Here is a 25,686-nt window from a genome sequence, read left to right on the forward strand (position 1 = left end):
CCTTTACACTGGGGTAAATATCACTCATTATATTTTTAGAGAGAACACGGTGAGGATACAGGCAAGTGGCCTTTGGCATAATACCATTTTCAGTCAGAATACAGCAGAACCCCTCCTGTCACAAGTATGAATTTGTTACAACCAACTTTTCCTTCCAAAAAAGGTCAAGGTTCATTTCAGAAATAGGCACCAATAAAACTGCTGTAATTCCCTAATATGAAATGCGATGATCAAAACATGATTTTGACCCCAAGCCTTCTTTCATATGATGATCATATGTGAGTGCATCTAAGCCCAATATATTCATTGTGGCAGAAAATGCCAGAGAGTCAATTGGGCTTTCAAAAAGCTCAAAAGAACCATTGGGGTTGAATTAATTATATTGTATTACAACTCTACTCGGTTTTATCTGGGACTTCATTGATCTCATTTTTTCAGGTATTATAATGCCCCATTTTCCTTTCCAACTTAAGTAAAGTGAACACAGTCAGTGATATAAGAAAATATAACAATGTGTTCAAGGTGCTAGACTAGGGTATGCCACAAACTTCCAGGTAACCTTGGGAAAGGCATTAGTGTCTTTGTGAGGATAAATACTTTAATATTGATGAGGCGCTCAAATGATACAGTGACCAGGGCTATAAAAGAAATGTTTTTTTTGTCACCCTGCCATAGGAGAAAGGAAAAGAAGAGGAAAAGGCCCCTTCTGTTCCTCAGAAAGTGAGAAGGAAAGATCATCGATATTTGACAAAGTTCCCATTCCAGTCACTATAGTTTGCAATATTCAGACTGCTTTTTTCATACCTCAGTAGAGGTCCTGCATGATCACCCTCTGCCTGTACACATCCTGTGGGCATGTATCTGGTGGATTGGATAAATGGATGGTAAAATGGATAGAAAGATGGCTAGAAGGCCGGGCCCAGCGGGTAGTGATCAATGGCTCAATGTCAGGATGGCGGTCGGTTTCTAGCAGAGTGCCCCAAGGTTCGGTTCTAGGACCGGTTTTGTTCAATATCTTTATTAATTACCTGGATGAGGGGATGGATTGCACCCTCAGCAAGTTTGCGGATGACACTAAGGTAGGGGGAGAGGTAGATACGCTTAAGGGCAGAGATAGGGTCCAGAATGACTTAGACAAACTGGAGGATTGGGCCACAAGAAATCTGATGAGGTTCAACAAGGACAAGTGTAGAGTCCTGCACTTGGGACGGAAGAATCCCAAGTATAGTTACAAGCTGGGGACCAACCAGTTAAGTAGTAGTTCTGCAGAAAAGGACCAGGGTTACAGTGGATGAGAAGCTGGATATGAGTCAACAATGTGCCCTTGTAGCCAAGAAGGTTAATGGCATATTAGGTTGCATTAAGAGGAGCACTGACAGCAGATCCAGAGATGTCATTATTCCCCTTTATTCGGCTCTGGTGAGGCCACATCTGGAGTAGTGTGTCCAGTTCTGGGCCCCCCACTACAAAATGGATGTGGATGCATTGGAGGGGGTCCAGCGGAGGGCAACCAAAATGATTAGGGGGCTGGAGCATATGACTTATGAGGAGAGGCTGAGGGAGTTGGGTCTGTTTAGTCTGCAGAAGTGAAGAGTGAGGGGGGATTTGATAGCAGCCTTCAACTTCCTAAAGGGAGGTTCCAAAGAGGATGGAGAGAGACTGTTCTCAGTAGTGACAGATGGCAGAACAAGGAGCAATGGTCTCAAGTTGTGGTGGGAGAGGTCCAGGTTGGATATTAGGAAAAAACTATTTCACTATGAGGGTGGTGAAGCACTGGAATGGGTGACCTAGGGAAGTAGTGGAGTCTCCATCCCTACAGATGTTTAAGTCTCGGCTTGACAAAGCCCTGGCCGGGTTGATTTAGTTGGGATTGGTCCTGCCTAGAGCAGGGGGCTGGACTTGATGACCTTCTGAGGTCTCTTCCAGTTCTAGGATTCTATGATTCTATGATCTACAATGTGGACTCAGAGGTAAGACATTAATATCAAATGTTCAGAAAGTGATCTCATACCTGTCACCAATTTGTATCTTTAGTTGCCATCAGGAAAAGCACACAACTTAGCTAGAATATAACACTTCCTTGATCAGAAAAGGAAACAGTTATTTTATGATTCATAAATTTCCTCATGAGACTTCTCCCTTTCTAGCCATCATCCAGCCCCTGCTGTTTTTTCTGGGCTTACCTTATCACATACTCTCTTATGGTTCTTTCACCAGATCCAAGTCTCCTTCCACCGTAAGAATCAAACAGCTTGCCTTTGCCTTCAGTGCTCTGCATATCCTTGCCCCTATTTTCATCTTGCCCCGTGTATCTGATCATTTCCTTGCTTGGATATAACATACATATCACATTCCTATTCTTCTAAAAGCAGTACTGTACTTCACCTTTAGGCTACCTTTCTCTCTAGAATGTCATTCCTAATTTGACAGAGCATACAGTCTCCCTACTTTCCCACTTCCGCCTCTGCAAAGTCCATGTCTTTCTACTGTGTCTGACTCCCAAGCCAACCTAATAAATGAAAATTGGGAAGTGAAATATCCATGCCTCTGGAGTCAAAAGGATAGAAAAGGATCATTTGATATACAGAAAGGAAGGCCCCATTTCTTACTTTCTTCAGTGAGGAAAATGTAAGGTTGAGGAGATTCAAATTCCAGATGGCTTCCAATACTTCTGGTACCAGCACTTGTAAGTAAACCCTGCGGCTGTGTCTACACTGGGCCACTTATTCCGGAAAATCAGCCGCTTTTCTGGAATAAGCTGCGAGCTGTCTACACTGGCCCTTGAATTTCCGGAAATGCAACGATGCTCTACTGTACAAAATTAGCCGCTATTCCGGAAAAACTATTCTGCTCCCGCTCAGGCATAAGTCCTTATTCCGGAACACTGTTCCGGAAAATGGCCAGTGTAGACAGCCCAGTAGTCTTTTCTGGAAAAAAGCCCTGATCGCAAAAATGGCGATCGGGGCTCTTTTCTGGAAAAGCGCGTCTACATTGGCCACAGATGCTTTTCCAGAAAAAGGGCTTTTCCGGAAAAGCAGCCTGCCAATGTAGATGCTCCTTTTCCAGAAAAACTGAAAACGGAATAGTATTCCGTTTTAAGCAGTTCCGGAAATTCATGCCAGTGTAGACACAGCCTGCAGGTGTTCACTAACCACTATTCAATATTGTCCCCATTAGCATGATGAAATGAGACTGTCTGGTTCCAGAATGGTTGCTTTGTTGTAAAAAATTGGATTACTGTGGTAGAGATTTGTCCAGTGAAGTATATTTTCCAATTTGAGTTTTAAGAAAGAATTAGGGAGGCTATTTATCTAAAACTGTTTTAATTATAACCAAGCTTGAGAACTCTCACAGATTCATTATAAGTATCCCAAGTGCAATATTTACTCTTCATCTAGCAAATAACCTATTGAGAGTGCCTGTTAAATTCAACATAGCAAGCATAACTTTTGCTTGTCCTGAAAAATAATAACTGCTAGGACAGGTAATAGATTATTATTAACAGGGTTAGGATGTCATCAAAATGCTATCACAGCAAAGCATCCCCTGATGGTGCACCGGGATACACCTAAAACAACGTAATAGCATATTTCTATTTCAATCAATTAATGAAATGCTGGAAAAACGTCTGAAATCTACAAATTTTTGGCTTGATCCACTTTGCTGTTTGAATACATGTGAAAGGAGAGATAAAAATTAAAAAGCAAAGGCAAACCGCTGTAATAACTACTATTCAATTTGAAGAGTTAAGACTATCTCTATTTCACTGCTAATCCTATGTGACATCATGATTTGCTTGGTTCCTACTTTGCTGACAAGTAATGAGTTCACCATTTTCTATTTTAAAAACATTTTCTTTCCCTATTATTTACAAGTTACATTATATCATTATAGCACCCATCCTCAAGACGTATTTTACCCAACGACCACCTTGTGTTTGCAATAGTATTTGATGAGGGGAAATGATTAGCATGTAGGATAGGCTGATAATGAAGAAGTGTTGCCATCTAAAATTCTATTGATCCTACTCAGGTCTAACACAGTTTTGAGGTGTTCGGGGTTTTACTGGAGGCGCTGTTAACTTTTTAAGAGCATGTGCTGATATGTAAAGCCTTTGGTCTATTGTTCCATCTCTTCTTGAGAGGTTACTTTTATCTTTGGTAATATATTAACTAGTGCATCAAAAGGGGAAGAATGAGAACAAAGAATCCAGAAGTATCCAAAATAAACTTATCATGAAACTAGTATCTTCAGCAAAGGAAAAGCTCATTTTTCCCAATGCACTGAAAGGCATAAGTAGCACAATAGGTTGCCTTTTTTATTCTTGCTTGTAGTGTTATATAGCACTATGTCTATATTGCAAGTAAAAATCCATGGCTGGCCCATGCCAGCCTGCTCAGGCTCCTAGGACTCATGTTAATGGGCTGTTTAATTGCAGTGCAGATGGAGGGGTTCAGGCTGGAGCACAGCTCTGGGACCTTACAACGGTGGTAGGTCCTAGAGTTCAGAATGCCAAGCCAAAGCCAAGACTGACACAACCAGTTTTATCCTTATAGTCTGAACCCTGTTAGATCAAATCAGCTGACTCGGACCAGCCATGCCTATGCTTCAAGGCTTTTATTCCTACGGAGCCATATCCTCAGCCACATCCTCAAAGGAAACCTGCACAACACATTGAAAAGATGAGCATGGAAACATAAATTCATAACTTTGCTGGACTCAAAACCCATGATCCTAACAGAGACATTGGTTTCATGGCTCAATACAACAATATGTCCCAAGCCCTACTGCCTGCTAATGCTTTATTTCCCACTTCATTGGAAGTGGTCTTCTAGCATTATGGGCAACCCCCTAATGTTTAACAATCTGTCCCATCTTGTATTTAGACTGGGATAGGATTGCCAAACCCTCCAGATCTGTCTTGGAGTCTCTAGGAATTAAAGATTAGGCCATAAATTAAAGGTTGTGTCTCATGATGAAACCTCCAAGAACACATCCAGCCAAAATGGGAAAGAGGAGCTTGCACCAGATCAGAGCAAGAACTTCTGGTGTAACAGAAGTTGGTCTAATGGAAAATATTACCTCGTCTTTCTTTTCTCTCACATTTGATCATCCACGCCTTTATGATAATACCGAAGTGTGAGCCTAAGAACTGATGATCTGGGAGTGCTAGCTGAATTCTAATTTTGGTACTGGATTTCTTCTTTAATTAGAGAAGTTTGCAGTTGTTTTTAGTGTTTCATGAAGAATTACTTCAGTGGGATATTGTAGGCTGGACATTGGGAGAAACTTCCTAACTGTCAGGATGGTTAAACTCTGGAATAAATTGCCTGGGGAGGTTGTGCAATCTCCATCATTGGGGATATTTAAGAGCAGGTTAGCTGGACATCTATCAAGGATGATCTAGATGAGGGATGAGGATCCTTTTATAGTTTGGGGTCCGCTGACCCATAGAAAAATCAATTGGGGGCCTCACACAAGAGAGAAGCAAAGTGAGAAGCCTCTGATTGAGAAGGACAAAGACACGCCCCACATTCCCCTTGCACACCATACCCTAGGGAGGCCCAAGCTAGTAGATTTGTGTGTTTCTGCATGTGGGTGGCAGGGAGGCTGGAGTGCCTGCACAGGATCCCCAGTGCTGAACCTCAGGGGTCAGATGCAGGCAAGCTGGGGACCGCATCTGGCCTCTGGGCCTGAGGTTCCCCACCCCTCTTCTAGATGGTGCTTGATCCTGCTGTGAGGCTCAGGTGACTGCAAGGGACCTCAAGAGGTCATCAAGTCCAGTTCTAGGATTCCAAAATATACCAAAAGAATGGATTGCTGTTTTCAGAAGAGAAAAATCAAAGATGAATACACATTAATTAAATCACTGATTATGCCAGCACATCAGCCCCTTTCCCTCTATTAGCTCTTGGATACAAAACATTTACATTTATCATTACAATTTGCCCGGACTGCCATATATTTATCAAAATAATCTCATTGTCTAAATATTTTTAAAACTTCCCTAATAATACATGAAGATCCCTGACTCTGAGATATATTCTGATTTCTTGTGCTTTGGTACATAGATCCCAATGACAGTTTATGCCATTCATTGTATAGCGCTTGTGTCACCAACCAAGGTGAATATTTCACAAAGCATCTTGGAAGGGAGGAAAAAATAGGTGAGAAGAAAAAAAACTGACATTGCAGTATTGAATTTGGCATGTGTTTCAACAGAGATGTCTGGGATTAACTGAAATTCGTTTTGGGGATGCACATCATGTTATCACAGTTTTGACAAGATCAGCAAGTGTCACTGCAGATGCTAGTGACAAGATGCCAGAAGGACAGATAAAAGAATAAAAAAATAAACCCGTGGGAAGGGACTGGGATGCTCCTTTTACTGTATTGTACTGATATCAGTTGTAGAATATAAACCTGCATTACAAAGTGTGTGTTTCCGGGAGAGGGGGGGGAGGAGAGAATACTATTCATGACAACAATTCTCTTGCCTGGAGCTACTTGGACATTATGGAGTCTGTTTTAAGTGAGGAGACTTTAGATCATTTTAGATCACTTTGCACAGATCTGCTACAACTGACTGAAGCGGTTGCTTTAATTTCCTTCTTGTCCCTAGAGGAAAGATTAAATGATATTTTAAAAGGTGACAATAGAACATGTAGGGCCTCCAAATAATTAATTTCCTATATAGGCTATGAACCAGGATTCCACTTCAGAAAAGGTATAATGCACAGTTCTCTTTCACTGCTGTTGTTAAAGGCAAGAAAGGAGTGGCACGAGGGTGGAAACTCCTTCAGTATAGTAACTGATCAATTACAAAACAGAACAAATGATCAGGTACAGTCTGCATCTCATGACAATTGAACATGGTGGGTTTGCAATGATTAAACAAAATAGGCTTTCAAAAGTAAGTGATTGTTGAAAACTGCTAAAACTCATGCCACTGCAACATGTAACAACATAAAGGTAACTACGTAAGCAAAGTAACTGGCAGAGTTCATAAAGAAATTAAAACACACACAAAGAGAAACTTAGATTGTACTCCTAGGTGACAAGTCTAATCTGCATTTAAATAGAATTTTTCCAAATAACGAACAAGAGCCTCAAGCAACATTTTTACAGAAATGCTTGTTGCTAGTTCATAGCAGTTTATTATAGACCCTAATCCTACTATCACTAATCCTCTCTCCCCTTGCATGCTCACTTCCCTACCAGTTTATCAAGGCATCTCAGTAGCATCAACAGTCACAAAACAGATATCAGACAAGATCACAAAGAAAAAACAGTTTCTTGCCATTTTAACCAGAAAGGACACTCTCTCAATGACTTAACCACCTGCATTCTGCTACAAAGACCTTTTACATCTGCACTTGAAAGGGAATCCTCTGAACTGTCATTCATGTTAAAATTCGACACTCTCCGAGAAGGAATGAACAAACACTCAAACTATCTTACCCATTACCAAGATAGCTTCCCCAATTATCACCTCTAATACCATTAACTCACAAACATCCCACTCTCCCTACCTCTAATATCATCAATTCACAGACACTTACCTTCCTTCCTTCCCCCCCCCCCCCTGCATCCCCCTCCTGTTCTGAAATGTGATTTGTCCTTTTCATATGTGTTCATTTTTTTTTAATTGTATCCTTTGGTATATATGGTTGTGACTATTTTCTTCCACTATTTGATCTGAGGAAGTGGGTCTGGCCCACGAAAGCTCATCATCTAATAAACCATCTTGTTAGTCTTTAAAGTGCTACATTGTCCTGCATTTTGCTTCAGCTACCCCAGACTAACACGGCTACATTTCTATCACTCTGGTTGCATATCCTCACTAGAATTTTGTGAGCACGGTCTGAAACAATTTCAACTTTGTATGGTCTGCAATTCAAGGTGGACTATGATGGATGAAGAAGCCTTTACTAAAAAGAGATTGGAAGGTAGGAAAATCTTAACTGAAAAAGTTAGAGTTCAGTGCCTGAAGAAGATTCACTCGACATAAAGCACCACTTATTACACTGGAAACATAACATTTCTAGAGAGTAACTAGAACATGCTATGAGTGCTGTATAGTTGCAAGATGTTACTAAAACTTCTGATCCATTTGAAAACTTCACCATTAGAAATATGCTTCTACTCACTTCTAAAAAGTTAAGAAGATAACATGGAAATTTGCAGAAGTTATGTCTGAAAAAAAATTGCCATATTAAAAACACTGTTTCCTATTGTATTGCATGAGGTTCCTTGCCTCTCCATGTAAGTTACGATAGCAGAATTTTACACGGGCTAAACATAAGTAGGAATCAAAAGGATGCCAAAGTAAAAACAAGGTCAATTATAAGTTAATTTCATTTTGGATGGATACTGTGCCAACAATGAAAGTCTTTTACTATAAAATGGATAAGATCGTTCTATAATATCTAACAGTGAAAGACAATTTGCAAAGTTGTTAGTATTTGCCAGATGTTGTTAGCTCATGTCCAACAAAAACCTAAGCCACCACAATGATTCCAGCAAAAAAAAGGATTTTTTACCAGAGGCAAAGCTGTACTAAATGCCTGCACGACATTAAGGTAAAAACAAGTGACTAAAGCTCTAATATAGAGAGGTTATAGAGGCCTGAGTCACCTCCTAGGAGAGTCTTTGCATTAAATTCGCTGAGTGTTTTACCATTTCAAGATATTTCAATTCAATAGACTCTCCATTATGACAACAATTAATAGTGTCAATGGAGCCCAATATAAATTGACAAGAGAAATGCACAGTTAATCTAAACAACAAAATGCTAGGAAGCATTCACAGACCACATTTCTAGCCTAATTTGAATTAACTTTCAGGTATTGCACCATAAAAAGTTAAACATTTCTAACTAGGTAATTTGCAAGCAAAGCTAGCTACTCAGACATTTAACTAAGTAATAGGAGCATATCATTGCAGATGCAAATGAATTCTGCCTACATACTATTGCTGCAGAACTGATGACCAGGCTTTAAAAATCTCGGATGAAATGCCAGCCCCAATGAAGTCAGTGGCAAAACTCCAATTGATTTCAGGGAGTCAAGATATCAATCTGGTCTTTAAAATTGTGCCCTCACCTCACAACTCTACCTTAATTTGGAAGGATATTTTGAGGCGGTAATAAAGGAAAAGCATTAGCTATTGGGACTGTATCAAAGATGGGAAGAGGGCAGATTCCCTCCCCTCCTCTGCACATGAATCTGTGATTTCGGATGGTTTCTTATTAAAATATATGGTTTTGATATGAGGATGATGATGATGTCAACCAAAATCATATTGCAGTGTGGTAGTACAAAGACATAATAAGAGACAGTACTAGTACAGAAATTTAAATTGGCAACACAGGGTATGTCTACACTACAGCGTTATTTTGAAATATCTAATTTTGAAATAGTTATTTTGAAATAGCTTATTTTGAAATAACGTTTCTACACACAAAATGCATTTTGAAATAGCTTTTTGCTATTTCGAAATAGCGCGTTCGCACTGATTGGACACTGAATCGCACTTAAGGCCAGCCGGAACTGGTTCCAGCAGGGCATGAGTTCAGAAGTTACCTTGTGGCCAGGGTGGCCAGCAGGGCACCCTGGGAAGGGCTGGAGGCCCCGTATTTTGAAATAAGCATCTATACAGTGCTTATTTCGAAATGGGAATTTCAAAATTGGCTCTATTCCTTGTGGAATGAGGTTTACCAATTTTGAAATAAGCCCTCCACTATTTCAAATTAATTTTGAAATAACGGAATGGCTGTATAGACTCTAGGATAGTTATTTTGAAATAACAGCTGTTATTTCAAAATAACTTTGCTGTATAGACATACCCACAGGTATCTTATTTACAAGTTGGAAATAAAATTCAGTGATTGGCTCAGAATCATAGAGGAAGTTTGTGGCAAGCCCAGAACCTCATCCCTGATCTTCTAATTTTGTTTTTCAGGTAGAATTTGTTTGAACATAAAGCACAAAATAGGATTATACCAAGGACCTACTATGGACAGGGAAAGGATGGAATCTCACAAACACAGACAAAGCAAACTTGCAATTTCCCCTCAGCTTTCCTATTTGAACAATTAGAATCCTTACCTTGGGAATGCTAGTGACAGTAAAAGTAGTGGCACTTCCAAATGTAGATGCACAATAGTGATTAGTAAAGAAACTGGATGTTGACATATAGTTCCCCTCCAACTAATGTGTAGAACAAGTATTATCACTACTATATTTTGCTGGCTATCTGCCACTAGGCTTCTCGGAGAAAAAAAAAACAATTTCAAGTTTGAAACACTCACTGAAGATTTAAGATTAATACATATGAGATTTAACCTATCAGTTTTGGACGGTGCCTGGTTGATAAGTTCTGAGCGAGAACCCTGTATTGTTTGTCTGCACTTTACAGAGCATTACAAAACCTGCTGACAAGTTAGTTTTGTATTTTGGCTCAATATGTTGACTCTGGGCTAACCCAACATTGGACACAGTAAAGAGTTCTGATGAGATGCTCTACTCAGTTGCAGAAATCTATATTTTTTAAATGGAAGCATGCTCCCAAATGTGCAGGGTCATCTCTGCACCTGAAAAATTGTGCTGACTGCACTACAGTCTGTTAGTCACTTTCACATATCAAGATATATGAAACCTACAATAAGTCCACCCAGTTCAACTGCAGTTGAAATAAAAAAGACCCCCCCCAAAAACTGGAGAAAATGCTAAAGTTACACAGACGAAAAAGCCCAAAGGATCAATGTGTGAGTTAAAGGACTTTGGAAGTACAAAAAAATAAAAGAAATGCTATAGAAAACGTTAGAAGAAGTTGTCATAAAACTGCCTCTTTTATCAACTTTCCTCCGCTGCTAGTTTTCTCCTCTAACAGACTGTCTCTACTTTAAGCTCCCCTCTTCCTCAAAGACCTCATTGCTTGCAAAATATTCTGGGAGTTCAGGCTCCATATTTTCCTTCAGAAAACTCTCATCTGATCCTTCTCTCTCCTCAGAGAGGAGACCTGCTTCAAGAAACTTAACAGGTTTCTTAAATTAAGTTTTTGTGACTTAGATTAATAGATGGTCAGGTGCCTGGTTGAGGAAAAGATAAAGTGTGAGTTTGGAGAGTAAAGATGCCCATCGCCTGGGATGATATGCATATCTGAAGGGGAGAGATGTGGACTCAGGAATCCAGAGCGAGTATCTTCAAGAATGGAAGCAGCATGCAGCTTGACAGATTAGCTAGCTTTTCTTTGCAGAAGTGGGTTAGGTTAAGGCAGATAAGCAGAATAACTATGTTTTATTGATAAACTTTGCAAAATTACCTAACTCTGAGCTTCTGAGAATATGTAAGAGTAGAATTTGGAGTTCACGATGACTGGTTGTATGGCCTGGTTGTCATTATTTGAGATTCCCTGAAAAAAATCAAATAGTTGAGCAAATATTTATAAAAGGAATAATTGATAAAAAAATTTCTTCCACAAATACCAAAATGATCTTGTAGCTTTGCTCTTGAGAATGATTTGTTAGTTTAGAACTAAACTCAATTACAGTATTTCAAGTACAGTAAACTTCCGATAATCCGGCACCTTTAGGACCCAGGGGGAGCCAGATTATCTGATATGCCGGAGTACTGGAAGGTGGGCTATGAGAGGTTGGGAGGGAGGGCGGTCGGCAGTGTACTGCATAGGTTGGGAGAGGGCGGCGCTGCGGGACCAACCCGACAGGACTACAGCTACTCTGCCCTTAGCTTCCCCAAGTCCATTGCTGCTGAAACTGACCAGCGGGGGACTTGGGGAAGCCGGGGGTAGAGCAGCTCCAATTGTCTGGCTGGCCAGAGCTCTTCCGGGTTCCAGTTGGTGCCAGACTATCAGGAGTGCCGGACCACTGGATGCCGGACAACCAGAGTTTTACTGTATGTGAAATAGCAGCGGTCCAGTCTTAAGTGAAAACCTTCATACCACTTTAAGTGTGTAGTCGCCTACGATCCCTCATACACACAGGTGGCCCCAAAAGTGCTGCTTAGAAACCCACTAGAATATGCAAGCATTAACAATGTTTACCCTTTAGAAGAGCTCTAGTGCCAGATTTATCATTGTCTCACTGTGTAGTCTTGGGTGAGTCACTTAACCTACTATTTCTCAGTTTTTTCAGATGTAAAGAGAAATAATGATTTTTTTGCTAAGCCCCCTGCAGTCTTTGGATGAGTGCCAAGTATAATTATAAGGAATTATAATGACATTTATTTGTGTAAGTAGGATACATTTTTAATTAAAAAGTAGATGATGATTGGGTTAGATAGAGCACCTCCAAATCTAGCTGTGAAAAGAAACAGATAACCTTTTACATTTGTTCCAACTGTGTATGTTACCAATACTTTTGTAATGGAGTTGTTCTGCATTTAGCATGTGGGATATTAAAAACAAACTTTTTAGAAGGATTACAAAAATTCACATCATCATATTTGGGAAAGAAAGATGGCATACATTGTTTACAAAGACTATCTGCTTACTTATATGTCAAAGAAAAAAGTTTAACTGGTCAAAGCATGGCGTTTTCTTCATCTGTCTAACAATCCTTGCCAGATTGGTTCAAAAGAAAAAGCTCAAATGGCATCTTCTGAACTATAGCTGAGTGCCACGTTTGGAGTGAAAAGTTTTTTAGTTGACTAGTACTTTGATGAAAAATATTAATGGGATCTTGCAAATATGAGAACTCCTTTTTTTATGGAATGGAAACTCAAGGTCACAACAACCTAAACTCAAACTGTTCTCATTTGAATTCCTAAGGTAAAAAATCCTTTAGACAATAACAAAATCTGCTTCTGAAAGAAGAAATTCAGGAATCAAAACTTATATTACAACTTATACTCTGACAATAAATCAAATCACTCACCATTCCTTTAAAAATATTAGGTAGAGTCAATAGAAATGTTTAAGGAGGGTATATCCTCAATTAACCCCCATATGTAATATGTGATTTTCTTACATTTGTACTTTCAGCACCAAATGCCATCAACTCAATAGTTCTTAAGGCATTATGCTGTCCTACTTACTATATTGCTATAAACAGATTTTTCTAAACTAGGATTATATTTGCTAGAGATCTCCTAAGGAACATTTTTACTAAGGACATTTTTACTAATTTATGGAGTTTAAAAGACTGCGGGTACGTCTACACTAGCCCCCTAGATCAATCTAAGGAGGCTAATGAGGGCGACCAGAATAGCAAATCAAGCCCTGGATTTAAATATCCTGTGCTCGATTTGCATGTTCACAGCCGGTCGCCATTTTAGAAACTTATTAGCCCGAAGTAACTGCCCACGTCTACACACGGCAGTGAAACGGGATTCTGGAATAAATCCCCTAAAACAAATTAGGTGGTATTATGAGGAATACCACCTAATTTGATTTAGGGGCTTTATTCCCGAATCCCGTTTCACTGCCGTGTGTAGACGCGGGCAGTTACTTCGGGCTAATCAGTTTCCAAAATGGCGACCGGCTGGGAACATGCAAATCAAGCACAGGATATTTAAATCCAGGGCTTGATTTGCAATTCCGGTTGCCCTCATTAGCCTCCCTAGATCGATGTAGGGGGCTAGGGTAGACATACCCTTAGTTTGCTGGAAGTTTATTTTAGCAAAAGTAAGATTTAAAAAGCATAGAAAATTCCTTTTGGTCCTATGATCCCCAAGGGCCTTACTTTCCTTGAGTCTTGACAGCATCATCATCTTGTGATCTCAAACTAAAACCTGAATTTACTGAAAATAATGTTGGGCAGTGATTAGTTTAGTGTGGTAAACTAAGAAGATCTGCTACAGAATACTGCTTCTTTGGTACTGATCCAAATTTAGAAGCTCTCTTGGCTGTGATCCAAATCTTGCAAGTATTTTTCTAAAGGACATAATCTTATGAAGTCATTTTATGCATTTACTGAAATCCTCATTCATTTTCTTTAGTCCTCAGAACAGAAGAAAATGAAGAAAGATTACTCCGAGGACAATTAGATCCAGTAAACTGATATGAAGTGACTTTTGCAGACACCTGGAAAACTGTGTGTCCTAATCTGGCAGAGATGCACATGCATTTATAAAGTTTGCAGATGATACCAAGCTGAGAGAGGTTGCACACTCTTTGCTGGACAAGTTATTCAAAATGGTCTGGTCAAACCGGAGAAATGGTCTGAGATAAATAGGATGCAATTCAATAAGGACAAATGCAAAATACTCCACTTAGGAAGGAAAAATCAGTTTCACACATAAAAATGGGAAATGATTATCTAGGGAAGAGTACTGCAAAAGGGATTTAGGGGTTATAGTGAACCACAAGCTTAAAAAAAAGTAGCAAACATCATTAGTAACTGAAAAGTTGTAAGCAAGACATGAGAAATCATTTTTCTATTCTACTCTGTGCTGATTTGGCTGATTAGACTTCAACTGAAGTAATGTGTTAAGTCCTGGGTGCCACATTTCAGCAAAGATGTGGACAAATTGGAGAACGTCCATACACGAGCAAAAAAATGCTTAAACGTCTAGAAAACATAGCCTATGTGGGAAGATTGAAAGAACTGCTTTCGTTTAGTCTGGAAAAGAGAATACTAAGAGGTAACCTGATAGCAATTTTCAAGTACCTAAAAGGGTGATTACAAGGAGGAGGAAGAAAAATGATTCCCCTTAACCTCTGATGATTGGAGAAGAAGCAATGGACTTAAATTGGAGCAAGGGAGGTTTTAGATGGATATTAGGAAAAACTTCCCAACTAGTAGAGTGGTTAACCACTGGAATAAATTGCCTAGGGAGGCTGTTTACTTTCCATCATTGAAGATTTTTAAGATTTGGTTAGATAAACATCTGTCAGGGATAGTCTATATCAGGGGCTGGCAACCTTTCAGAAGTGTTGTGCCAAGATTTAACTTTCCCCATTTCCCTCAATGCAAGCCCTGCTCCCTCCCATCCTGTCCCCATATCCTCCTTCACTCCCCTGCTGCCCCCGCATCTCTCTGCCCCCAATGCACACACTGGCAGGGCAGCACTGGGACTTGCAGCCCCCCGAGAACAGTGCTGGAGTGAAGAGGGGCTGGGAGGACAGAGTCACTTCCCTCCTTGGATCAGCCCTTTGCCCAGAGCTTGTCCCTCACCTGCAAGCTGCAGCTCTGGCCCTGGGGCAGGCAGAGCCCCGGTTTGCCCAGGGCTGTCTCCAGCCCCAGGCCAGGTACAGTGGGGCATTGGGGAAGGGTCTCTCTGCCTGTGGGGACCAGCTGCACCACCTCAATCTATGTAGAATTCCCAAGGGGAGCCACCCCCCTACCAGAGCAGGAGGCAAAGCCTGTGTGTGTGGGGGGGGGGAATATTAACCCCTTAGCTCCTGGGAGCTGCACACCCCAGTGACACAGTCCAGTGCAGGGTCATGCTGCCCACTCCACTTGCCGGGGCACCCAGCCCCGACACCATGCTGAGCATGCCACAAAAAAAATCCCTGGATTAGACTCTTTCAGTAAACAACCACCGCCGCTGGGATTAATTTGTGGTGTTCCAAATTAGAAATCAGGAAATGCACATTGTTATAGACCATCTCTAAGCAAATCTCTTGGTTTTAAAGATAAAGTTGCCTTTTAATAGGTTTTTGAATTCTTTATGAGAACTAGCCTTGTTCAGAAACAACATTCAGAACTGAGGAAAAGCCTTAAGTTTTCGTATGCGCTCTGAATTCTGTGAAAAGAAGACTGTCTTGAGAGCGAAAGGCATTTTATTTATTACATTTTTACGTAGATCCTGAATTCCTTTTGATAGTTTCCACTGAACTTTGTAGATTTCTGGAACTTGAGAGGATTTATGTTTTGGATAGGAGGCAACCACATGCCAGAAATAAATTAGAATATCTTTTGAAATGGAAGAAAGAATCCATTTGTTTGATACTATTTTGCCCCAGGTATAAAATATTTTATTTTTATTTCTAGAGGCAGTAGATTCTTATATTAGTTATAGGCCAGCTATTCTCATAGTTTCTCACCCTATAGGAATTAAAAGATCACCTCAAAGAAGGCAGCTTTTCCTTAAATACACAAGCTCTGAAGAAAAAGCTTCAGAAATAAGAAAATTCTCAGGAAAGAAATTCTAAGTCATTGGAAAGCTTATTATGGGCTGCACATCAAATTGCAAATCAATCTAATTAAATATACAAGCTACTTCCCTATGGATCTGAAGTCTAGCTCTCTTTAAAAGTCCAAGTCTCTTTAAAAGTGTCCACCTCAAACTTCCTTTACCCAGAGCATGACTGCGTCATTCTAAATGAAATATTTATCAATTCTACAGTACAGAGGCAATTTCTGGCTATGCCTCATTCCTAACTTCTATTTTATGCCCTTGTGCCTTTCAAGTACTGTGCACTTTTGACCATCAGAGAACTTCTATAATCTGAATGTACCAAGCACTTGATATGATCAGAACCTAAGAAGTTGTAGGTTTTTCCAGGAAGCACAGTACGAGTTGCAAAAGAGCTCTTTGATTGTAAAGAGGCAGAGATAACCTGAGAGTCACTACTCCCCAAGAGTGTCTGTAGCAATTATTTTCTTTGGGGGAGGAAAAGCCTGCAGTAGTAAGAATTCTCTAGAAGGAATCAATAAGCTCCTTTAGCAAAAGGAGCTCAGGACAAGGAGCTGAAAATTCCCCAAAGAAAAATTCTTATTTTCCCTTCTCCTTTAATAGGGCCAGAGAACAGAAATGATAACACCAAAATGCAATGATCCAGCAAAAGAAGTTACCAAAGGCAGACACAGAAGTTACCAAGGCCTTGAAGATTGGTTGTTCAAAATCATTTTCAACTTCCTTCTAATGGTAAGGAAACGTACTCAACTGGGTATTAACATGAAGAATGAAATAGCTTTGCCTGAAAACACAAACCAAATAAGAAATTGTGATCTCGTAAGAGGAGAAACTCGACCAAATACTGATATGCTAAAGGAAACATGTTCCCTTATAGAAAAATGTTGTTCTTGAGCCTTGCTTAGACAAGTTCTTGGGAAGAAAACTATTATATAAGATAAACTTTTCAAATGCATCTGAGTGACTTAGAAGCCTTTGTTACACTGTCAAAAGTTCTTTGGCCTGGTAAATTGTAAACTTTGACCTTTATAATAACATTGTTTAAGGGTGTAACTTAAAAAAGAAAAAGAAAAAGAAAAAAAAATCTATTCCAGCAAAAGCCTTAGTGTGTCCCCAGTAGTTGAAGTTGAGAAATGCTTTTGCCAGTATAGCTGATTTCACCCTGGGTGCCACTATAAAGAAAAAAGTCAAAATTTGGACCCTTTACTACACAAAAATTATCATCACCTGCAGTTTTTTGCCAGTATATCATGTGTTGGTGACAGAAGTGTTTGCTAACTATACAGACAAATCTTTACAAGTGTACCACTTGTCTAAGGCACAGAATAGACAAAGTCCCATTGATTTTCAATTCAATATTCATTGTTTAAAATGGGATTGCTCTATATGGATCCTTTAAATGTTTTAAGCTTTCTGTGCGTTGTTTTCATTCTCCATACTATCTCCTTTGGCTCACCTTGGCTGGAAACAGCAAAACGGGGCCAATGGTAGTCAAGAGGCTACATCGCTACAGACCCTTTAGGTAAATAACGTGGCGTGGGCCTACACTTCCTGAATGAAAAGGGACTCCAGGATCAGAAAAAAATTATCATGTGCTATATAGCTCCCTCCATATTCCATTTAGATTCCATAGGTATTTGCATATCTTCTTCGGGACGTGGGTTTTTCAGCAACAGCCTTTTTTCAAAAAGCCACGTAAACCTCATTTTTTGAGAAAGAGTGGCTTTTCAAAAAAGGGGGGGTTGATGAAAAAAAACGCATCCCAACTACTTCCACTTTTGAAAGCTCTGCTTTCAAAGTGAGATCCATGGGAATTTGCATATCCTCCTTCAAAACTTCAGCATAGTCTAGACGAACCCATAGAGTTATGAACTTACGTATCATCATGGGTTTGGTGCAAAGCAAACTTCTAGAAAAATTTTGTATCTTTCAAAATTCACTTGTGCTTTGTCTACACCAATTTACATTCCTGTTAGGAAGGAACAAGTGAAAAAATCTTTACAAGACACAACCATTTATATTATGGCAATTCTTAAAGGCCTTGACTGGGCCAGAGCTCCAATGTTATGGATGCCTCACAGACACACTGCTAGGCATTCTCAATTAATATTATATAGGAATTAGTAAAATAGCCATGTTGCTACAGATTAAACTTTTGGGGCCAGATTCTCCTATCCTTTCTCATAATGGGTAGTACATTTTTCTGTGAACAGTCTTATTTTCATTAATGCTGTGGCTCAGCACAAGGATGGTAAAATCTAATCACCTAGCCAGAAGTGAAATGCTTGATGGCTCCAGTCCTTATGAACAAAAGCAATTTTCCTAGTTGACAATTCTTACTTTTTTCAGTCATTAACGGTCCAAAATGGAGATTGTAGAAAATAACTCACTGCAATATTAGTTAATTGTTAGCTTTCAGAATGAAGTGCTACTGTGTGATTTTCCTTTAGATCAGAGAGGTCCTGATCCAAATGGCCTTGTGAATTCCAGCTTCTGAAGCCATATTGCTTTCTGGATCAGAGAAATGAGATCATGACTTTGGTTCCGTGATTGCTGATGGATCAACGAAAGGGCTTATTAGAGAAGAAAAAAAAATAATAACAGCACTTTGAACTTCTGAAATGCCCTTCATCCAATGATCATAAATGTATTTTCAAAATATATTGTAGGAAGAGTAGCTGCCAAAAGAAGTGGTTTAATGCTGCACCCTCCCAAAGAAAAGCATGTACTTTTAGTGGAATGATATAAGCACATATAAATGATGATCATGGACATAAAGGGCTAATTAAAATGGTCTCCAATGTTGCACATGCATTCAGCTATGGGTTCTGTTTTCTGAGTATGAATAATTGTATTACCAATGATCAAGCTTATTGAAGTCTGACAATCCGTAGCTTACATGACACTTTCCACTTCAACCCCAGGACAGCAGGGCTGTGGCTGGCAGCTGGCAGGAGCCCTGGCACTTCCCTACCATTGCAGGGGACCCAGTGCTTCAACTACACTGACCCAGCACCAAAACTACAAGCCACTGCAGCCAGCAGGACCCCCACAGCACTCATTAGCTGCTGGCGGTGCAGGATCCAGAGCTCCAAGCCACTTGTCTGGAAGCTGGGTGGGGGAGACCACAGCTCCCTGCAACTTCATGGTACCCCAGCAGTTCTCAGCCACCATTGACAGTGGAGGACCTGGAGCTCCTAGCTATGGCTGACACTAAGAGGACCCCAAAACTCCCAGCTTCAGCAGCTCAGCCCCTTTTTTTTCAGTTAATTTTAGCCAAAGCCAGGAACAGAGCACATGACAGATACAGGATACATGACCCATCCCTGGACATGACAAATAATCATGACAAAATTTTAATTTTACCCATGGTCCAGCTGACCCAATACCCTGTCTTCTGAAAGTTGCCTGTGCCAGCTGCTTTGAGGGAGTGAACAGAGCTGGTCTATTTATAGTTTTTCAAGTGATACAGACCCTGCCATCCAGTCCCAGCTTTTGTCATTCAGAGGATAATGAACATCCAAGGCCCGGGGATTCTTCCCTAACCATCTAATACTCCCTATTAATTTACCAATTCATTTTGAACCCAGTTAAACCTATTTTCTAAGCAGAATAGTCCCCGTGTTTTAATCTCTTCACACATGGAAGCTGTTCCATACTGCTAATCACTTCTGTTTATATCTACTGTGAGCTAGGGCTATCAGAACTGCACATTTAGACTCCATCTTTTTGAATGTATATTGAGCTTATATTTTCAAATATGCATTGCATTGGATTTAACACTGGATTTCATCTGCCGTGTTCTTGTCCTGTCACCCAGTTTCATGAACGTAGTACAGTCACCTTTGAACTTAATACATTTGAATCATCTGCAAACTTGGCCACCTCACTGTTTATCCCCTTTTCCAGCTCATTTATGAATATGTCAAACAGCACTGGTCCCAGTACAGGTCTTTAGTACTCTGTTGTTTAGCTCTCTCCACTATGAAAACTTTTGTTTAATTATTGAATTTAAAGGCCAAATTCTGCCTTGTTCATGCATGGGTGTTGAACCTGGGGAGGGCATAGAAACCTTATTCCACTCCCTGTGCGGTCCTCCTAAGAGTCAGTGAAGGAGTGCTCCTGAGGGCACATGGCAGGACAGAAAATCTAGAAAAGGGATAAGACCTTCTTATTATCTACTGTGCAGGGAATGTAGGAGAGTTGGTGGCAAAGATAAGTAAACTGTAACACACTAATTATATAAGTGGGTACAATGAAGTGGAATGATGATCAGCACATGGAGACATTTTTCCTCCAGAGCTTTTCTCTGGACCAGAGCATCTCTATACTAGCCCGTACTATCATTTGCTGCAATTGGCACTCTACCAGTTTCCTGGGCCAATCAATCATGTGGCTTACTTATGATGAAGCAGAATGAAAATAAAGAATAGCATTGAGAAAATGTTTACTCTTTCAATGCTTTCTCATAGAGTTGCATCCATTTATGCCTGACATGACACTGATTGTGGAATTTCAACAGCGAGGGAAAGCCAGCTTAAAGAAAGAAAAAATAATAAATTCTGGAATTTTTCTGGGTTTTTTGAGCCTTTAGGATTCATGTTTACAAGGTTGTCTCTGCAATCATAAGGGCTAGAACCTTTTAAACAATGAAATCTGAAATTCTAGGAAAAGAACATGAAGCCAGGAAATGAGACTTTCAGAAAAATGCCAAATACTTCAAGACTCTCAATAAAACCATGAGAGTTGGGAGCACTGAGTCAGATAAAGAGAAGCATTATCTATTTGCCAGCCCACTGCTACAGTTTACTGCACCACAGAACCATCTAAACTAAAACCTGCAAAAATGATAAACATTCTTTATGCAATGTTGTACCTTTAACCAATGTCTCCTACAGTTCTTTTTGTGTTTTGCCATAGTATTTGCTATGTTTAAGAGCTTTATCACAGTAATTGCTTGTTCTCAAGGACTACTACAATGAAATAATAGCATTCATAAAGTCACTTAGAAGTCAAAAATAAATAAGAGTTTAACTGAAGTAATTAGGCCATGTAATATAAATGATTAATCCATTAGAGTTCATAGCAAAGGTAAGATGCTGATCTTACATTTACAATATTGCTAATGGAGAATGGATCTAAACACTCTAATTAGATGGAATTAAGTAGCCACCCCTCTTAATTAGAATGAAGACATAATTTAAAGTGAATCAAAGAGGAAAATCTAATTTAAAAAATAGCAATATAAAGCTCCTCCTGCCTTCTGCACAGTCCTCTACATCTGGACCAAATCTCCCCATTGTTTTTCTTTTTCCCTGCTGCCCACAACACCCTACAGGCCAAACACCTTCTTCCAGCTAAAGACTAGTGAGCAAGCTTTTAGAACCTTCACTGTTGTCCCTCACTCATCCAGAAGGAGTATTGTAGAAGCTGAAACATATACTAAGGAGCTAAGCATGCCAGTTTCTTTACCATTCTAGGCCTTGGCCAGCCATAAGAATAAGATGAAAATGAAAAGAGAGCAGAATTGCTCACTATCAGACTACTAAGTTACCCACAATAAAATATTTATTTCACTGTTATTCTAGACAATTAGGAACATAATTGGTTACCCAGTTATTCGTGGTAGTTTGTAGTATCTGTGAGAGTATCAAAGATCATGGAAGAACATTTCAAAGGGAAAAGGCTCTTAATAAATACCAAACATGAAGCCCAACTATAGCTGTATGCAGAACCTTACCCTTACCTGAGAGACTGGGATATTGGCACATCAACTTTAGCCCCAAACAATCACAATTTTAGACTGCTTTCTAAAGCTTGTTCATCTGAGGAACACAAGCCACCTTAGAATATTAAGATTCCGGATGCAGTTTGACATTAACATAACAAATCACACTTCTCCCACCACTTTACCAGGATGCATGTGGAAACCATGGTAACTATCTTGATGCACAAATTTTATTCTCACAAAAACACACCACAGAATCCTGGAAGGATTTCTATCTAGATATTCATAGTGCTGCAATCCCTTTTTTTTTAGCTGAGACCTAATAATATCAGTCACTGGGAGCTGAGCTGTGTTATACCAATCAAGCAACAACAAAAAAAGGGAATTTGCTAATATTGGGTCTTCCATGCTTTCTATGTCAAGCTATCCAGTAAAGATTAATAATATAGATATCTCCAGTAACTGAGTAATTAATTACAGTAGCTTGAATTTTACTGAATAATATCAGGTGGCAGACTAACAAACTGGTCTTTCTTTCTTCTTATGCTTATGGGAACAAAGGATGCATGCAATTAAGAACATTTAGGTATCTAAATCAGGTACCTACATTGCCAAATTATTTAAATTGTAGATGCAGAAAGGGAAGTACCTAAACATTTCCCCAAACACTTTGGGCTCATCTAGACTACGTAGAATGGTCAAAAGAGAATATGCACATTTTGCAGGATTTCAAAATTCTGCAGAGCTTTCAAAAGTGAAAGTAGTTTAGATGCAGCTTTTTTTGGTGAACCTCCCCTTTGTCAAAAAGCCGTGTAAACATCATTTTTTGAGGTGTCTTTTCCACAAAGGGGGGAGGAGTTGCCGAAAAAGCCACGTCTAAACTACTTTCACTTTTGAAAGCTCCACTTTTGAAAGTGCGATCAAAAAAATACATGCAAATTCCCACGGAATTTGCATATCCTCTTTCAATTGTTCCACGTAGTCTAGATGAGCCCTTAAGTTCTTCTTCATTGAAGTTTTTCCAGGTTGCTATTTAAAATATACCACTGTCCTAAATAAAGTCTACTAACAAATTACACAATGCTGTCTTTAAGGGTATATCTACACTATGGGCTAAAGTCATAGAATCGTAGAATCATAGAACCATAGAGCTGAAGAAACCTTAGAAGGCCATCAAGTCCAGTCCCCTGCCCAAGGCAGGACCAATCCCAATTAAATCAACCCACCCAGGGCTTTGTCAAGCCGAGACTTAAACATCTCTAGGGATGGAGACTCCACTACTTCCCTAGGTAACCCATTCCAGTACTTCACTACCTTCCTAATGAAATAATTTTTCCTAATATCCAACCTGGACTTCTCCCACTACAACTTGAGACCATTGTTCCTTGTTCTGCCATCCATCACTACTGTGAACAGCCTTTCTCCATCCTCTTTGGAACCTCCCTTCAGGAAGGCTGCTATCAAATCCCTCCTCAGTCTTCTCTTTTGCAGACTAAATGGACCCAACTCCCTCAGCCTCTCCTCATAGGTCATATGCTCCAGCCCCCTAATCATTTTGGTTGCCCTCCGCTGGACCCTCTCCAATGCATCCACATCCTTCCTGTAATTGGGGCCCCAGAACTGGACACAATACTCCAGAGTGGCCTCACCAGAGCCAAGTAAAGAGGAATAATCATATCTCTGGGTTGACTGGCAATGATCCTCTTAATGCAACCTAATATGCCATTAGCCTTCTTGACTATAAGGGCACACTGTTGACTCATATCCAACTTCTCATCCACTGTAATCCCCAGGTCCTTTTCTACAGAACTGCTACTTAGCCAGTTGGTCCCCAGCCTGTAACAATGCTTTGGATTTTTCCGTCCCAAGTGCAGGACTCTACACTTGTCCTTGTTCAACCTCATCAGATTTCTTGTGGTCCAATCCTTCAATTTGTCTTAATCACTCTGAACTCTATCCCTGCCCTCCAGCGTATCTACCTCTCCCCCTAGCTTAGTGTTATCCACAAACTTGCTGAGGGTGCAATCCATCCCCTCATCCAGGTCATTAGTAAAGATGTTGAACAAAATAGGTTCTAGAACCGAACCTGGGGGCACTCGGTTAGAAACCGACCACCATCCTAATATCAAGCCGTTGATCACTACCCAATGGGCCTGACCTTCCAGCCAGCTTTCTATCCATCTTACAGTCCACTTATCCAATCCACATTCCAAGTCGGGTTAAGATATGCAATTTCAGCTACGTTAATTGTGTAGATGAAGTTGAAGTAACTTATTTCGACTTTTGGCACTGTCTACACAGCAGGAAGTCGAAGGAAGAAAGCTCTTCCTTCGACTTCCCTTACTCCTTGTGAAATGAGGGTTACAGAAGTTGGAGTAAGAAGCCCATTCCAGGGCGTCCTGCTATACATCCAAGTTATGTTCCAAAATACGTGGATGTTTAGCAAAATGACGTAAAGCAGGGAATTTTTTTCTTCCTGTTGACTTCCACTTGTAGAAATTGGGGGGGGGGGGGAAGACGCAATGTAAGATTGGGGAATGGGAGGACTTTTAATGCATCAGTTCCAGCAAACATCAATGACATTAGTGTGGAACTGATGTACAGAGGGATGACTTATATAGCAGGGATGCCCTGTATTTCAAAATTATTTTGACATAACGGGCTTGCTGTGTAGACAAGCATTCTGTTATTTTGAAAGAACATAAATTATTTCTAAATAAATGTACAGTGTAGACATAGCCCAAGTAACAAGCCAAAGGCTTGGGCTTTCACTGTGTGATAAGTAAGTGTGAATTTCCATTCACAGAGTTTCAACTGCATGGATGGGATAGGAAGGTGAAGATAAAGCTTGATGTCCCTAGTCCTGCAGAAACAATGTGTGGTCTTGCTCTGAAAACCTGTGATGTTCAAGAGTTGGACAGAGCCTATCATCTCTCTACATTGTGTTCCAGTTCACTAGATAGCCATGCTAGCAAGAACTTCTATTCTACTGCAGTTCATGGACCTATACTTCAGGGTATAGGGGCTTAGCTACATGGTTCTCTGATAGGCTTCATCACATACAGCAGTAGATTTGGTAAGATTCACAAACTTTCTAAAATTCTAAATGAACCTTTTCCCAAGGTCATTGTTTTTCATCCAAATTATACAGAATGCACGGTGTGGCATGATTTCCACATGAAACCAAGAGAAACCAGACAAGTCTTGTTCAAAATTCAAAGCAAAATGTGAGGGGTGGGGAGGTTGTCAATCCACAGAGACCTAAAAAAAGCATTCATATTTGTATTTGCACACATCATCAAATCTCACACAAGTTTAGTTCTAATTGCTCTGTTTCAGCTGTGCATTTTAGGGGCATAATTTGGTGCTTAATACAATCTACCAATTTTATGCATCTCATTTACAACGTAAAGTATAAAACTATTTTGACTGTATACAATTATATTTGGAATTGCACAAAATTAGAACCTTTGTTCCTCTGTGACTTCTGATAGTATTGTTCTTATTACTCATAACTGTGTTTGATTTCCTACATATATAACATTTCTGAATTTAATTTACATGAGATAAAAAAAATCTGAGTTGAGTAATATTGTATATTGGCATAAAAAAATAGAAAGTATCAACATACAAACTAGAACACCTTTTCTTTCCTGACCTGTAATCATAATTACACACTATAAAATCTGTTCTGTCTATCCTTTATAAATTACTGATGTTAGGTTGATACACTAACGTTGTTAGTAATTAATAGCAACCTATTATTAGTATTTACATAGTACCCAGTAATGTGCATTTGTCTAATATTTTGCTTCCATCTACCTACCTACTTACCTATTTGGCTATCATCTGAGCAGT

The 25,686-nt window shown here is 39.8% G+C and overlaps 1 protein-coding gene across 3 annotated transcripts in view; it reads right to left on the reverse strand.

Annotated features, from left to right (window-relative positions):
* PCDH11X (protocadherin 11 X-linked) overlaps window positions 1-25,686 on the reverse strand; it is a 1,146,051-nt gene that overhangs the window by 38,910 nt on the left and 1,081,455 nt on the right. The gene's annotated exons all lie outside the window — the stretch shown is intronic.

Source organism: Pelodiscus sinensis, chromosome 13, assembly GCF_049634645.1.
Source record: "Pelodiscus sinensis isolate JC-2024 chromosome 13, ASM4963464v1, whole genome shotgun sequence".
Classification (NCBI taxonomy): Eukaryota; Metazoa; Chordata; order Testudines; family Trionychidae; genus Pelodiscus; species Pelodiscus sinensis.